Genomic DNA, 17002 nt, shown 5'->3' with positions numbered 1-17002 from the left:
GAAGCAATGGTATTACTAGCATCACTCATACCTCAGTCACTTTCATATCGTCAAAGCCAAGGATGAGACTGTGACAGGTCAATGAAAGTAACAAATTTGATATAGCCCATACCAGAAGACATAGTGCACTGTAAACACTACATCTCGCCAGCAAAGGCATGTGAAATTAGTATAGTCCCATTTTTTAAAGTTTCTTTCGATTTTTCAATAATTATACCGGGTGGTTCACCTGCCCCTTGCGATTTAGTTTTATGCACCCAGCTGCTTTTACTACAATTCTGAAATACATTGGTCCCTTTTCCTAAACAGTGGTAATTAACGGAGATGTGTGGTTACGGGCTAAAAACCAGCAGGAATCGTGAGCGCCACTGTTACTTCGCTGTGATTACCCCGGATGAACACGTAAAACGAGCGCAGGTACGAAGAATATGAAACTTACAACAGGAGGTGCACACACAGACCAGGAACAGGTATTGTATAGGCTGGAAACTGCGCGCTGCATGTCAAGCTCGCAAGAGCTCACTTGGCAGGGTCACGGTGGGGGCTGTGATACCGGACGGTATTCGAAGGTTCAAATCCCAGGCAAGTATTATTTTACGCCAGTTGATTGGAATGTGGCAAGGTTGCATGCTTAATAGTTTTTTTTTTTTTTTTTTTTTTTTTTTGCTATTTGCTTTACGTCGCACCGACACAGATATGTCTTACGGCGACAATGGGATAGGAAAGGCCTAGGAATGGGAAGAAAGCGGCCGTGGCCTTAATTAAGATACAGCCCCAGCATTTGCCTGGGGTGAAAATGGGAAACCACGGAAAACCATCTTCAGGGCTGCTGACAGTGGGGTTCGAACCCACTATCTCCCGATTACTGGATACTGGCCGCACTTAAGCGACTACAGCTATCGAGCTCGGTGTTAATAGTTTCCATAGACTGATTTGTTTGCATAGTGGCATATGGTATGGAGCTGGGTTGGAAGAGACTAGGAAACATGCGACAGGATATCAGTTACCTACGTCTTTTAACGAAGCACCTGCTCGAACTGACGACCTCCGTGGTCGATACAGAGCTGCTCGCGATGTTGTAAGGACTGGCTGGCTCTTTGAAAAATCTCCGGCGTGACGGATCGGTATGCCTCGGTGGTGAGCTGTCTAAGGCGACCAGGATTGCTCGGTTCCTGTGCATACACCAGTTGTTTTATATGGTCCCACAGAAAAAAACGGGCGTAAGATCATGCGATCTGACGAGCCAGGGGACAGGTCCTCCCCGCCCTATCCATTTATCATATTGAAATGGTTCCGGACGACCACCACCGCGTGCGGTGGAGCTCCGAGAAGTTCAAACCACACCTTGCAGCAGTCAAGGAGTGAAACATATTCCAAGAACGGTGGTAGGTCATCTTGGAGAAGCCGCAGATAGCGTTCTCCCGTCAGATGTCCCTCAAAGGAATGGGTACCAGTGAGGTGATTCCGCACAATGCCACACCACACGTTCATGCCCCACTTTACAGTATGTGTCTCTGTTATTCGTACAGGCTTCTGTTTCTTGTATATTCACATTAACGATTGGAATAGTGAAATAAAACTTACATTACGGATAAAAACATGGTTTGTCAATGACAATTCTTTAGTAAAAACCATACTCATTTACATACAGGCAAGAAGATTCGATATTAATGTGCCGGTATCGACAAACGGGTGTATCAGTTGTATTCGTACACATGGACAGGATGATGGCCACCGTTTGGTTGCGAAGCACGGAAAAGTCTCAGTGACGGCATACGACTGGTCAAGTGCGATAGTCTCCTTCCTAGTGTATCTGTGGTGGACATCGGTAGGAGTGCAGATTTAAGTACGGAGCTCAAGAACATTATACTTAAACTGACACTTAAAGGACTTCCATTACGAAATATTGAACAGCTGGTCAATAGAAAACATTCTACGGTGCAATATGTGGTCGATACATTTAAATACAAAGGCAGTATTAAGAACACGCCAAGGAAACCTAAGAGAAAGTGTTTAACTGAAAGGAAAGAACGGCTTGTTGTTCGGCTTATAAAGTCAGATTCCAAATTAAGTGCACCAGTATTGAGGCAACTCACCGAGGAACGAACTGGAAAGATCAGCAACTCCGCCATCCGTCGGACCCTGTATCGGCATGTGTACTATGGAAAAATCCCTCGGAAAAGGCCATGTGTAAGTATAAAAAGCATACGGCTTAAACTGACATTCGCTAAGGAGCATATAAATAAGGAGAAATAATTCTGGAATGACGTTATCTGGTCTGATGAGACAAAAATAAACCTTTCTTGTGTCAGATAGCATCCACAGAATATGGAGAAAAATTGTTACGGACAATGATATGGCGAATACATTCCCAACTGTAAAATACGGTAGAGGGTCTGTAATGCTTTGGGGCTGTATGTCAGCCAGAGGTGTGCGTAACATACATTTCATCGACGGAATAATGAACAAGGAGGGCTATAATGCAATCCCATGGGCAAACGTGAAGCAGAGTGCCGAAAATATGGGGATGCCACCTGTTTATATATTCCAGCATAATAATGAACCAAAACACACGTGGTTGACCTGGAACATTCCTAAGCAGCTTGGAACACCTTTCCAGTCTCCGGATTAAAATCCCATCGAACATCTTTGGTCTACGTTGAAGAGGAACCTCCGTAGGCAACGTTTGCGTACGAAGTAGGAACTTATAAGTGTGGTTCTTCAGGAATGGCAGAAAATCAGCCCCGACATGTGCAATAAATTAGTGTATTCTGTGCGGCGACGAAGTCAGGCAATTAAAAAGTCGTGAGGACATTCCACTAGATACTAACATGTTCCAGGAATCCTTTATTTTTTGTTTATTTCAAGTGTTCAGTTTGCTTGTACGAATAGGAATGATACAAGATTATGGGCGACGCTTTTCTTTATTAGAAGCTGTACGTTTGGTAAACATGATTGCAGACAGATTACAGTAGATATATGTTTTCTGAAGGCTTTGTTGAATGTGTGTTGAGTGAATAAAATCCTTGTCAGTTTATTATTTTCTTGCAGTGCGTTGAAGTACTAAAGCAAACAACCCGTACGAATAGAATAGGTACATACTGTACCTGAAAAGCTGCCTGTTGTACCCCACACTCCAGTAATGCATATTGTGTCGATTAACGGTTCCATTGTTGTAGAACCGCGCTTCGTCCGTAAATAAGATGGTCACTAAAAAGGCAGGATCAGTGTCCACATGCTGACAGAACGTCACCCGTGCTTCGAAACCATGACCATGGAGCTCCTGGTGTAAATGCAGATGGTACAGATGAAATGGCTGGGTATGCATTATCCGCATAGCAGACGCCCGGATGATGTTCGTCTCCTGTGTAATGGCCCGTGTGCTGGTGTGAGGGTTATGCCGTGCAGCGTCCAACACATCCTCTTCATTGTGAGTATACGGCACGGGATGATCTCGAACAGGCTTTATCCTTCACAGGGATGCAGTAGCCCGCAGACGTCTTTCCACACTCCGAAATGCCATGCCTGTTGGTTGTCGTCTATCCGGATAGCGTTCTTGATACGTAGAGGCGTTGTGCCTAGTATGCGTTCTGTCTAGCTTCTTCATTGCTGAGTAACATATCCACATACTGGTCGCTTCAATACATCACGAGGCAGTGAGTAAACTTTGTGTTGTGTTGTGACTTTCCTCGAAGGAGGGGAGTTCGCGCAGCTACATACCTACCTGCCATCTCATGTTGTTATCGTTCCAATGGAGCACAGTTTGCCCTACCTGCGGTCTACGATGCCTGGAACATCTACGACGTACCTAATTGGTTGCCTGTGTGCTAGCCACAGACCATCACCTCCTCATCTTTGTCCAACCTAGCTCAATACCCTATACATACGGTCCACTACAGGGCTAAATAAACAAATCCGTCTGTGAAAGCTATCAAGTAGGCAACCTAACCACATCCCAGGCAATTGGCGGCAAAAGTATTCTCTTAAATACTTGCGTGGGATTCGAACCTTCGAGCACTTTCCTGAATCACAACTCCCAGCACGCCCCTGAGTAGTGAGCTATTGTGAGGATTGCCATGCAGCGCGCAGTTTTCAGAGTATGCAATACCTACTCCTGGTCTGTGTGTGTACTCCCTGTTGTAAGATACGTGTTCTTCGTATTTGTGCGCGTTTTACGGGTTCATTCCAGGTACCCATAATGAATTAATAGTGGCGCTCACGAGCCCTTCTGTCTGCTAGCTCGAAAATACACATCTCGTTATATTACCCCCGTTTTGGGAAAGGGACCGATGTATTTCAAAATGGTAAAAAATCGCCGTGATGCTTAAAACTAAATCGCAAGGGGCTGGTGAACTACCCGGTATATGTGATGGAAACGAATTGAACAGTGATTTGAGCTCCTTAATACAATTTAATAATTTGGAAACGGCATGTCCGTCTTTAACGGGTCAGAGGGTGTTTGAGGATGACAAATTAGCTGAATAATCCTGTATAGGCCTACTGATACTTCTATTTTAAAGTTTTTTAAGACACTTTATTCCGAACATTAGATGTTGACAACACAAACAGGATTTCACGGTCTACAAATCTGTTTTACTAACACGGACAGTATAGGAAAATGTCAAAATATAGTTTTAATAATTCTGTATCTTTTATAATGGAAGGTAAAGTATTATGTAGTATGGAATTTTGATTATCTTATAGAAACACGTCTGCTATTATTTCCGCAAACGAGGAAACTGCAAGATTCCTGTTCAGAATCACCCACTTTGTCATGCTGCGAACAGCCTAAATGACAGGCGTGCAAGGAATTTTTTTGTTTTCGTTGATCATTCTACTAAGTTTAACAGAAACCGATCACCGATACACCACGTTCCCTTTAACACTGCAGAATCAAATAAATACTTTTCAAGCACATAAATATTTTACGGCAGAATTACTGCTACCATTAAGTTTATGAATGTCTTAATTGTTCATCGTATCAAATTTAATTGAAATCGGTCTAGTCAAGCACAGAGGATCTTACCCGTTAGTGTGAGACACTCGGACACATGTTTAGTCATTAATATATTACATCGCATTTTCATCAAAGTAAAGTAATCAAGAGTGGAAGCGGAAAGTCATTAAGTCGTCCGTATACTGTATGTATTAATATTGCTGACAAAATCCGCCCACTGTCATAGGACTAATCAAGTTTCTTTCCGAATTTTCTAATGATAATGATGATGATGATGATGATGATGTAGACTGTCAAGTTAGATATCAAAGTGTTAGAAAGTAAACAAAGTTCATATAATGGTGGTAATAATTACTGTTTTGAGGGACAAAACCACGATGTTATCAGCCAAGAGGTTGCTCAGTGTAAATAATAGAGGTATCCTTCTATTACTAAAAATGGTATATGCTGTATGTAAATACAGGCCTGTATATTCGAACAAGTGTTACTGAAGTCTGAAACGTCTTTTGAAAGTGATACAGACGATATAGCCCAGTTAGCTCTGTGTACGAATAAGGCCGGCGTTCGATCTGGAAACAGAACTTAACGTTAGCTCTCTGCAGATGTAGGTTGCCTACCAACTAGGATTATGCTGGATGTTTTCAGCAGTACATTCTTACGAGGAACCCATCTTGCCCACATCTGTCCCACCTGACCTACACGATCGAGCGGCTTGTTTTAAAAATATTGGCTCTTAAAGGAGTCGTATTTGACACGTCAACCCAGAATGCAATGCTTGTTGGGGTCTCGCAGAGTGTGTTTCTGTTGCTGTGGTTGGCCAAAAGATACCGGGCCTAGAATTTTTCGATGAAAAATTAGAAACAAAACACATTTTGTAATGTGTAAAGCCTACCTGCGGCTCTCCAAGGAAAAAAAAACAACTGTGTGTAATGAATATTGAATTTTCACGACCGCATTGTAATCGAAACAGACTTTCAACGTATTAGGTCGTGTTACGTACATGTAGTACGTGTTGAAGAGATGTTATGTACAGAACAAAAATGGCCAGCCGGACACCAGTGGGATCCGAACCCACAACCTCCCGATTTCGCGTCGGTTGCTCTGTTCTGTACTTAACATCTCCTCGATGTTTTCAATGTCTGTCCTGTATTGTTCTCTTTAAATGGTTTCCCCGTGCGCCATCTGGAGGGTGCAGCGAGATTACTCCGTCTCTGGCCGAGCCCCGAAAATTCTAGTACTCCATCATCAGGATATAAAAAAAGACGCTAGCCGTGAATAGAAATGACAATGAGAGTAGTTGGAATAGGGCAGCAGTAGTACTGGCTGTAGTCAGTGCCCCTCCGTTGTCCGAGTATCGTCGTGTAGCGAGCAGAGTACTGTCAGTGTACTGCTTTTGATTAATGTGATTGTGCTCTACTATGGTCTGAAGGCCGTCGTGGAGTCCTGGCGTGAGTAGAATTGTCACAGTGTTACTTTTCGTTGTGGTGAGGTTAGCACTGTTAAGTAGTTGCTATTATGTACCGCTGTTGGATTTTTGTCAGTGATGAATAGTTCACTGTGTGGAGCAGCGACATGAATTGACTGAATGGACTGTGTGAGTGGCGGACTTTCACTGGAATTGAGACAAGGAACAATCATCATGCGTTGTGGTGGTCAGGAGCCCTGTTGTCGAGCCTGTTTGCTTGCAGCTGACGGAGTGTGTAAAGTGACTGAGCGTGAGGAGAAAGCGAATGGTGGAGCCTGTCAATAAGGATTATAGCCTGTGCCTGGTAAAGACTGCCCAGCTGGAGTCCTACTGTGAGAGACTTGTAAATAGAGAGAAATTAGTGGATTGTGGTCATTCATGGTTGAATATAATCGTGTGTGATTTAATACCGGGTGGTTCACCAGCCCGCTTTTTTTCGGAGATACGCTATTCAAATAACGCGTATAACCTAAAGATCCTTATAATTTAGTTTTTTGAACATCCAATAACTTGAAATTTCTCCTTATGGTCGATAATGCTCTCTCCTACCCGTTCGTCATCACTGTAAATTGATCCGTGGACCTAACAAAGGAAAAATCTACTATGGACACTTCCGCGCCGAATACTAAGGAACATTCTGAAAACGTGATTCATTGCGCCTTATAATAACACAGGTACCCGTAATACGATCGAATTAATAGGCTATGTCACGCGCTCTGCAATGTAAAAAAAAGTTAAATTAACACTGTAAACCATCATTGAAGACTTTGGCTCGGAAATTAACTTTCGAGGTGGAACGGGCATACCTAAGTACTGAACCTCTAGCACGACGTATGTCGATCTCGTGGAATCGGTTAATGGTTGGATCATATTGTGTGTGACAATCGGCTGCGTAGCTGGTTCGAATCCCATACGAGGCAAATGTTTTGAGCAACAGAGGTGATCCATTTTAGCGGGGTACAATAATAATCAATTCTACGTTTTGCTATTGGTTATAAGGGGATGCGCTTTGATTTGGCGTCTCTCGCCTAAGGATGGGTGGGGGAAGGATTGGGAAGGAACTCGGCCTGGGTCTTTTTATTAAGGTACCATCCGGCATTTGCCTGGTAGTGAAAAATGGGAAACCGAGGAAAACCATTTTCAGGATGGCTAGCATACAATTCGAATCCACAACCTGCCGTGTCCAACGCACACAAATAATAATCTTCACCTACCAGATCACATCACAGAACTTATTAATTGCCTTACGATGTATTCCTATAAAGAAACGTTGAACTGTTGTTTATTTAGGGAGAAAGTACGGTCGAATTAACATAATTGTATGACATGTGTCCGCCTCTGTGGTGTAGTGGTTAGTGTGATTAGCTGCCACCCCCGGAGGCCCGGATTCGATTCCCGGCTCTGCCACGAAATTTGAAAAGTGGTACGAGGGCTGGAACGGGGTCCACTCAGCCTCGCGAGGTCAACTGAGTAGAAGTGGGTTCGATTCCGACCTCAGCCATTCTGGAAGTGGTTTTCCGTGGTTTCCCACTTCTCCTCCAGGCAAATGCCGGGATGGCACCTAACTTAAGGCCACGGCCACTTCCTTCCCTCTTCCTTGTCTATCCATTCCAATCTTCCTATCCCCCGCAAGGCCCGTGTTCACCATAGCAGGTGAGGCCGCCTGAGCGAGGTACTGATCATCCTCCCCAGTTGTATCCCCCGAACCAATGTCTCACGCTCCAGGACATTGCTCTTGAGGCGGTAGAGGTTGGATCCCTCGCTGAGTCCGAGGGAAAAACCAACCCTCTATGTTAAACGGAGTAGGAAAGAAAGAAGAAAGATATCATCATGTTCCAAAGAGTGAATTCTTAATTGGTCCTGAAAAGGACCGTTTTTATCCGATGTGAATTTTCAAATTTCGCGGCAGAGCCGGGAATCGAACCCGGTCCTCCGGGAGTGGCAGCTAATCGCACTAACCGCTACACAAGAGAGGCGGACACAGGATGATATGCGGCCATATTACAGTCACTGTAAGCGGCGTTAATCGAAAAAATAAAAAATAACACCAGCCTGGGATTCGAACGTACTACCACACAGCTTGGCTGATGCAACAGTAGTTGTACGTGGTTTAGCCACCTTAGCTACTGCGAGCCTCGGTGCGTAGCTACCACATTGTAGTCCTTATGGACACTTTCTGTCCAAACGTAAGATAGTGTTATTCACAGCTGTAATCGTTTTCCCCATTCATCATAGTTTAAATAATATAAATAACACTGCCGTTAATTATTTCAACCATATTCGCGAGCATTGTATAAACGGTATGGCTGCACTAAGGCCATAAAGTAGCCGGTACTAATGTTTTTCGGTTGACTGTAATATACGCGTTAGTTGGGTTACCTACTTCCGAAAAAATAAGGGGCTGGTGAACCACCCGGTATATGTGTGTATGCTAATTGTATCATCTTAGAATAAAATTAGATTGATAAAACAGAGAGTGTCGTATTCGAAACAGTATCATCGTTGAAAATAACCTGCAGAATACATAGTATTAGCTGCAAACGGGATTTTTTCAATAGTGGAATGACCTGTATTTAATATTTAGGGGGTGCGAAAAGCGCCAGCCTGTAAATAAAAAGATGATGTATAAGAGGTAGGGGTTATTTTTCAAAGTGAATACACAGAATAATCAAATGATTCTTTTGACTTGGGCTATGGGCGGAGAATGAAGGATGAGTCAGTAAAATCGTTGTTACCTCTACTACAGTGGTAACACCAAAACAAGGTACAAACACAATTAAAAGGGGAAGGTAAGAGTAAACTACACAATGTAAGAAATCACTACACACTCGGAAAAACAGTAGCTGGCATTACGCGGATCCCCAACAAAACATGTACGTAAATATCAGTAGGGCCAACTAGTGAACAACAAACCGGGAAGATGAAAAAGGCTGGGAACCTACCAAAGGCATGGACATGGCTTAGATAGCGGATTCCGAAATAAATCGCCATGATTCTTGGATTTGAAAAATATTATTTACAAAATAATTTTACAAATACATTCCAAATACAATTCCAAGTTACGAGCTATAAGTTCAGTGATATTCATGGCTTATTTCGTAGCAGTGTAAATTCAAATTTTAAATCAACTATACATCTAGTTACCAATGCAGTAGTACAATGCAATTTACAGTGATGTGAAACAGGTTATCCAAATTCTAGCGTACCTCAAGTGATACAGAACCACCAGAGGCAAACCCCAAGGGAAATAACATTAAACTACAGTCTACATATTTTAGTGAAACAAGAAATGGGAATGCCTCGGAAACGAACAGGTAAGCCCAGCTGAAAAACTAAGGCGTCATAAGTAACTAATTTGGTGAATCTAGGCGAGGTTAGGGCAGACTCCTGTATGAAAAGCAAATCGGAACGTTACGGAAATTTTAGCAGGAACGGAATTCAAGAGTGCTTACCCGAGGAGAGTGCCATCCCGGAAACCGGGGGACGTCAACCAGATAGGCTGCTCGCAGACAGATAGACCAAGACCGACAGAATTCAGGATACAGAATTAATTCGAACACTGCCTCGGTCACTATGTATAGGAAATTCCGGCCTTGGAGGCAGCCAATCAGCGTGCACGAGTTCCCTATCGCCACCTAGACTCATCAATCACAACCTTACTTTCGATCGCGAACTTTGACTAACATCCTAGAATACGCCTGATCGCGAATGTCGTATTTCCAGAACAGTTAGAAATATTTTCTAGAATACATTACACACAAAACAACACACCCTGTTCCATAATTCATATAACTTTCTGGATCCTTCCAGGAAATATAGAACAGAATTCTACTATTTACAAATGCACAAGTCACCAATCTTACACAGTACAGGATAGGTCATAATAAATAAAATATCATATTGTACTTCACAAATAAAGTCTTAAAAAACACTTTCCACTTGCACTACATAGTTCACTTGTGACAATCGTCACAAAAGTTATTCTTCTTCTTCTTTATCTCTTTACCCTCCAGGGTCGGTTTTTCCCTCGGACTCAGCGAGGGATCCCACCTCTACCGCCTCAGGGACAGTGTCCTGGAGCTTCAGACTCTGGGTCGGGGAATACAACTGGCGAGGACGACCAGTACTTCCCCAGGCGGCCTCACCTGCTATGCTGAACAGGGGCCTTGCGAGGGGATTGGAAGGGATAGACAAGGAAGAGGGAAGGAAGCGGCCGTGGCCTTAAGTTAGGTAACATCCCGGCATTTGCCTGGAGCAGAAGTGGGAAACCACGGAAAACCACTTCCAGAATGGCTGAGGTGGGAATCGAACCCATCTCTACTCAGTTGACCTCCCGAGGCTGAGTGGACCCTGTTCCAGTCCTCGTCCCACTTTTTCAGATTTCGTAGCAGAGCCGGGAATCGAACCCGGGCCTCCGGGGGTGGCAGCTAATTACACACCACTACACCACAGAGGCGGACCAAAAAAGTTCACCACATTTAAATCAAAAGAAAATTCTCCATCCGTGTGGTAGTCCATTGAAAACGATCAGTTATGTAACCACACTTGAAGAACTGATAATAAATCACCATGTCATACAAATGGGTGACATGTGGCGCCTTCAACTATAGGTCTATCAACAACATTGTGCTTTTCTAAACACGATGTGGGATGAGTTTCACATAATAAAACATACGAGAGTCGTAGGCCTACTTCCTAACAACTTCGCAATAATATTTTATTTCAATTAGAGGGGTCGTACGGAAGGTTGAATAATAGTATAAATAATAATATGAATAATAATAACCTAGTACCTTATACCAGTTGGATAGTATTATTTGAAGTAATTCCACATACTGTATATGAGTTGACTATGTTTGTAAGTATAGGAGATATTATAAGTAGAATTTTGTAAACAATGTAAATTTATTATTTATTTGTTTAATAGAAAAATTGTTAGCGTAAATTGTATGTTATCGTATTCCAGAAAAGTTTTCTTCTCTTGTTAATTTAAAATTTAGTGCTTGACAATAATGCATTTTAGTGTACCACCTCATTTGCGAATAAAGAGATTTTGATTTGATTTTGAAATTAACTCGTGCAAACCATGTATCTCGAAAATGAGGTGCCGAAAACCTTGGGTTCCATTGACTGATTTTGTACATTATGGGATCTTTTGCAAAACTGTTGACTAAGGCTGTCTGTAATTGCTACAAATATTTTTCTGTTCATCATTTATCAGGTAACATTTTTACGTCTGAGATTTTGTGAAAATGAGCTAGCTCTTCCGAAATTTGGTACTGCCGTAGTAGTAATATATTGGCGGAAAATGAAATCCCAACTCCAAGAAGATAATATTAGTATAGAAGAATGCTAAGAGGAAGGCTAAGCAATTGAAGCGTGGGCTGTAAGGTTTTAAGCGACAGAATTATGCGATTTGAGTTTTCCGTGAGACAAGGCTGTACATGTTTCTCTACTTCTCTGGAAAATATAACGATCGTAAGGGCTCTGGCTACGTCAGAATGATGTTTTCTACGTTTACTTGCAACATACTCTTTATCATAATCGACCTCAAAGTGTCAACGACCCCACCAAAGTATTGTAATTCGTCAACACATTCAGTCATTCCCTAAACAAGAATGTCACTATAGCAGAGGAAAGAGTAATAAGAAATGTCTACCTGGTGAGCTTAGTTTAACTATCATTCATAGATTCTTTACTTAAATACATCCAGATTCCAACGTTTCACGGCGAACATATTCAGACTTCTTTTACAGTGAGTCTAAACTAAGATTTCTCATGCCTCGCTCTTATACTTGCACACTTTGTGATTAACTTTACATTATAATGTGTTCGTGTGATGACGAGACTGAAAGACAGAGGATATTGAATGAAAGCCACCTACGTCATTCTAGAGCAGAATGCACATAACAACCCACAGGCTGATACTATGCTTGGTAAGGTGAAATCTCAACTTTGCGTTCTGTTCACTCATTTGGAGCAGGCTTTGTTCTGTCTGAATCTAAAACAATCGCCTTTATTTTTCCACGGCTGTGCGCCCCCAACCGGTGTTAGGAGTAACAGGCATGAAATTAGTGAGAATGATTGGTGGTTCAAATAGGTGGGAACAAATCCAGGAGTGTACTCGTAATGAGGAGATAGAGGTCAAGTTAGGAATGAAGTCGATGGATGAAGCTGTACGCATAAACCACCTTCGGTGGCGGTGGGGAGGCGGGTAATGTGTGGCGAATGGTGAAGGATAGGTAATCTAAGAGAATAAAGGACTCTGTTATCGAGGAGGTAAGCTAAGTAGAGGGAGAAAAAGACGACGATAGTTGGATTCGTTTCTAACGATTTAAAGATGAGAGGTATAGAAGTAAACGTGGCCACATAAGTAGCCAAAAGTAGAAGACTGTGGCGGCGGTTAATACATTCGCAGAGGCTTTCAGACTGAACGTTGAAAGCCATAACAGTCTATAATGAAGATGTATGCATGTTCTTAAAAGATAACATTTCTATAAAACACGTATTACGTTACATTTAATTTTTCTAAATTTTTAAATCGTCATGGGCATGTTCCTTTCTATGTTTGTGAATATGCAACAGTTAAAATTAGTGTTAAAGGTTTTATGGAATACTTAAAAGTTGTATAGCTTTAATATAGAATACACAGCATCAAATAATGTATTGCTTATTCCGAATTTATTGCTTGCTTGTGTACCAACATTGTATATCATTACACATACGGCATTGTTACGTGTAATATTATTTATGTTTTGCTATAGATTATCTCCGTCTGGTAGGAATTCTCAAAAGTGGTAGTAACTAACAAAGAATGTTTATTCAGATCGTATTTCGCTATTTTACCTAAAGAATATGTCAGATTTTGTCTTCTGATTAGTTATTTGTTTAACATCTTCTGAATGTTGCTTAGAACGTTGTTACGGCTCACGCTTCAATTGTCTAGGCAACATGTTCATTTGATTAAACTTCCCAGGTCACATGTTCAAGTATGAGCGAGAAGACATGTGACATGGTGGTACATTAATAACCGCTGTAGTTGCCACGATTTTGAATGAAAGTATTCAAACACGCATCCATTGTGTCGTGCAGGTGCCGTATGTCATTTTGTGGGATGTGGGATGGAGTTCCACGCCTGTTGCACTTGGTGAGTCAAATTAGTAACGGTTAATGCTGGTATTGGATGACTCTGGATTTGTCGTCCCATACGTCCTCAATGTGCGAAATGTCTGGTGATCTCGCAGGCCAAAGCAACTGGTCGACACCCTGTAGAGCACACTGGGTGACATCAACGGTATCAGGATGAGCGTAATCCTGTTGGAAAACGCCACCTTGAATGCTGCGAATGAATGACAGCACAACCGGCTCAATCATCAGTCTGACGTACAAATCCGCTGTCTAGGTTCTTTGGATAACGACGAGAGTCCTTCTGCTGTCAAAGGAATCGCTTCCCAGACCATAACTCCTGGTGTAGGTCCAGTGTACCGACGCCACAGACAGCTTGTTTCCACGTGCTCGCTTGGCCTCCTCCTTAGCAACCTACGGCCATCACTGGCACTAAGACAGAAACGGCTCTCATCTCTCACCTGAGAAGACCATAGATCTCCACTCCACCCTCCAATTAGCTGTAGCTTGACACCACTGAAGTCGCAGATGGCAGTGATTCGGATTTAGTGGCATGAACGCTACAAGACGTCTGGCTTCAAATCGTCCCTCAAGTAATCGAGTTGTTACAGTTCGCTGTGTCACCTTGGTACCAACTGAAGCTCTAATATCTGCTGCAGATGCAGTACTATCCATCACAGCCATCCGGCGAATACGGCGGTCCTTCCTCTCCGTAATGGCCCGTGTGCTTACGGACCCCGGTCTTCTTGAGACAGTGCCTTTCCCTGACCATTGTTACCAAAACCGATGCACTGTGGATACATCCCTTGCCAAGTCTTCCTGCAATATCGCGGAATGAACACCCACGTTCTCGTATACTTACTACACGACCGCGTTCAAACTCAGTAAGCTACTGACACTGTCTTCTTCGTCTCCTTAAAGGCATTTTTCACTCACACCTACCTCACAAGTCATCACGGGACAATGACTAACACTTACGAAATGTACGGCGCGTAATTAAAGCAAACTTGCTTTGCAATGTCCTAGTGGCGCTACTACCACCACTCTTCGTCGACTAGTGCGAACATCTGAATAGATGTCATATTTCGGATGTGCAGACACGCCTTTCGAATTTTATTTAGCACAACTCCTTCCTGGTGTTGGGATTTCATTTTCTACCAGTGTTTTTCATTGCAGGGTTCATTACTTCGTGTATAAAGTGTAATAAGAATTATATCTATTAATGTATTGTAACGGAAAATGCCCGTACTTTGGGCTTGAAGAGCACAAGACTTCACGTGGGGCATGTACGGTATATTAATTTAGTGACACAGAAAGAGAGAGAGGTTTGTTCAAATCAAGTTCGTAGAATTTTTTTTAACTGTCTGAATTTACTGAAGAAAGATCAAATTTTACATCACCTCTGTACAGAAGATAAGTGGGGTATAACCTTTCCCCGTCTTGTGGCTGGCGATGCTCCTCGTAGGTCGGCTGCTCCCTTTGTTCCTCAGCGGATCAGCTCTCTGCACCATGGAACCACGACTCCTCCAGCGATGGAAGGTCTTGACGGTCTTGAAGATCTAGCAGCTCGCGTTATGAGATTGGTCACTTGAAATAGAGACGTGAACACACGTACTTAAACTTGTGGACGTGCTAATTTGGAAAGCGTCTTCTGCACAGATGAAAAAGAAGTAATCAATTCAAAAATGCTTTATAACACCAATTAACGTGCACTAGAAAGAATAGAGTAATAACTTCACATGGTAGAATGTCAATAAAATCTAATCCGTGGTTTAAGATTGATCATTTGAAAATAAACTTTTACGCGGTCGAATGTTAACTGGAATCGAACACGCGACCGAATCATATCACTTGTGAGTAAAGAAATACAGTCGAATGTTAATAAAATGCGAACTCACAAAATAAATAAATTTGCCACTTAGAAAATTACTTCAGTACCCTTTCGTACAGTCGAATGTCAAAGGGATCGACAAGTTCAAATTACGTGACACTTGGCATCAAATAGAGTCCTACGGCTTGGAGAGAAATATTTACACATTTCATTAATCACTTTGACTTGTCAGAAAAGAAAATACTTTGCTGTGTGGAATTCGTCTGTTCACACGCAAAGTGCTTTAAATAATAATGATAGACAAATAAATGGAAATGGATTCTGTTCGCTAACAGTTTCCATCTCAGTCACACGTAAAATCAAATTCTACTTGAATAAACACAAGTCCTAACACACAGTTTTTTGTATATTATCTACAGAAATGGCTGCAGCATGTAGGCTGTGTGTGATGTGGAGTTGGTGACGTCAGATCCTGTCTCGCGGCGGGTATTTCAAGTTTGAAGTGACTTTGTTTGTGTGCATGTGTTTCCGTGAAACTAACACAAACTAGTGTTAAATAGTATATTTTTATTTGGTTTAGTTTTTCAAAGTACCGTAAACTCGTAAAGTGTAGTTTAATATTATGTAGTTCATTGCACGATGGGATAGCGAAAGTTTTCGTTGAAGTCAGTAGCACACTATATTCACGTGGTTAGGCTGCGTTTACATTGAGCCTCAAGCTCTCTGAGACAGAGAGGATATGTTAGGATCCTTAAAACAAAAATCGGGATCATCGTGATCCCCACAATCAATCATATTGTAAATACCATCCTGGAATTCGCCTGGAATTGAGACGAAAAAACCAGGAAATCGTGTTACTAGCATGGAAGTTGAACCACTTCACTCTGTTCAGGTAACAAGCGGCTGATCGCTGTTTCTGCACCACAAACCTGATGGATACTACTGTGATCCTAGAACACAGAGGCGTGTCAGGTATTGTTTTTGGATTGTTTTTAATTAACGTACATCACCTACTAATTCGACACATGCATGCCAACTGGTTTAATATCACTAATATAATAAGAATGTAGTGTCTGTCCCAACATTCATTTTTTTCTTGTCAGGTTTGAGAGCATTGATAGTATACTCGATGCGGAGATGAAATCCGTCATTTCTAAAAGTTTTGGCTGTTCTTTCGATTTAGACTGAATAAACGCAGAAACTGCTTCACGAAACTTGTCTGTATTAAAGTGGAAACATCCAGAATTGTCCTACACTTGATTTTATTTCAATCCGTAAAGTAAGAGTTGAGAAATCATATTTTAACCTCGAGAATACCGCCTCTCAGCGAACAACGAGTTCAGCGACTTCATCGTGGGTCGCCGATACCAAGACGACGTCCAGGTCCACTGTTAGTTTTTTGCCAACAATAGCGGTTGTATTTGGTACTGTATCCTCTTCTGCTCGCTGCATTAATCCAAGCCCATCCGAAGAACCATATTCTAGCAGACCATATGTTTTTTGGGACCTCAGTTTTAGTGGCGTACTACTTGGAGCGATTATGGTATTTTATACCCAATTTTAGTGATTTTTAAGGGTTGATGGTTTCTCAATACTCCTACTCTCTAATTTCTGAAAATATTCA

At 42.1% G+C, this 17002-nt stretch overlaps 1 protein-coding gene across 2 annotated transcripts in view; it reads left to right on the top strand.

The window, feature by feature from the left end:
• The window catches only part of LOC136864666 (CBP80/20-dependent translation initiation factor), a 522912-nt gene that overhangs the window by 406217 nt on the left and 99693 nt on the right, over positions 1–17002 (top strand). The window lies entirely within an intron of this gene.

The sequence above is a fragment of the Anabrus simplex genome, chromosome 2 (assembly GCF_040414725.1).
Source record: "Anabrus simplex isolate iqAnaSimp1 chromosome 2, ASM4041472v1, whole genome shotgun sequence".
In the NCBI taxonomy this organism is placed as follows: domain Eukaryota; kingdom Metazoa; phylum Arthropoda; class Insecta; order Orthoptera; family Tettigoniidae; genus Anabrus; species Anabrus simplex.
This window is presented reverse-complemented; position numbering and strand designations above follow the sequence as displayed.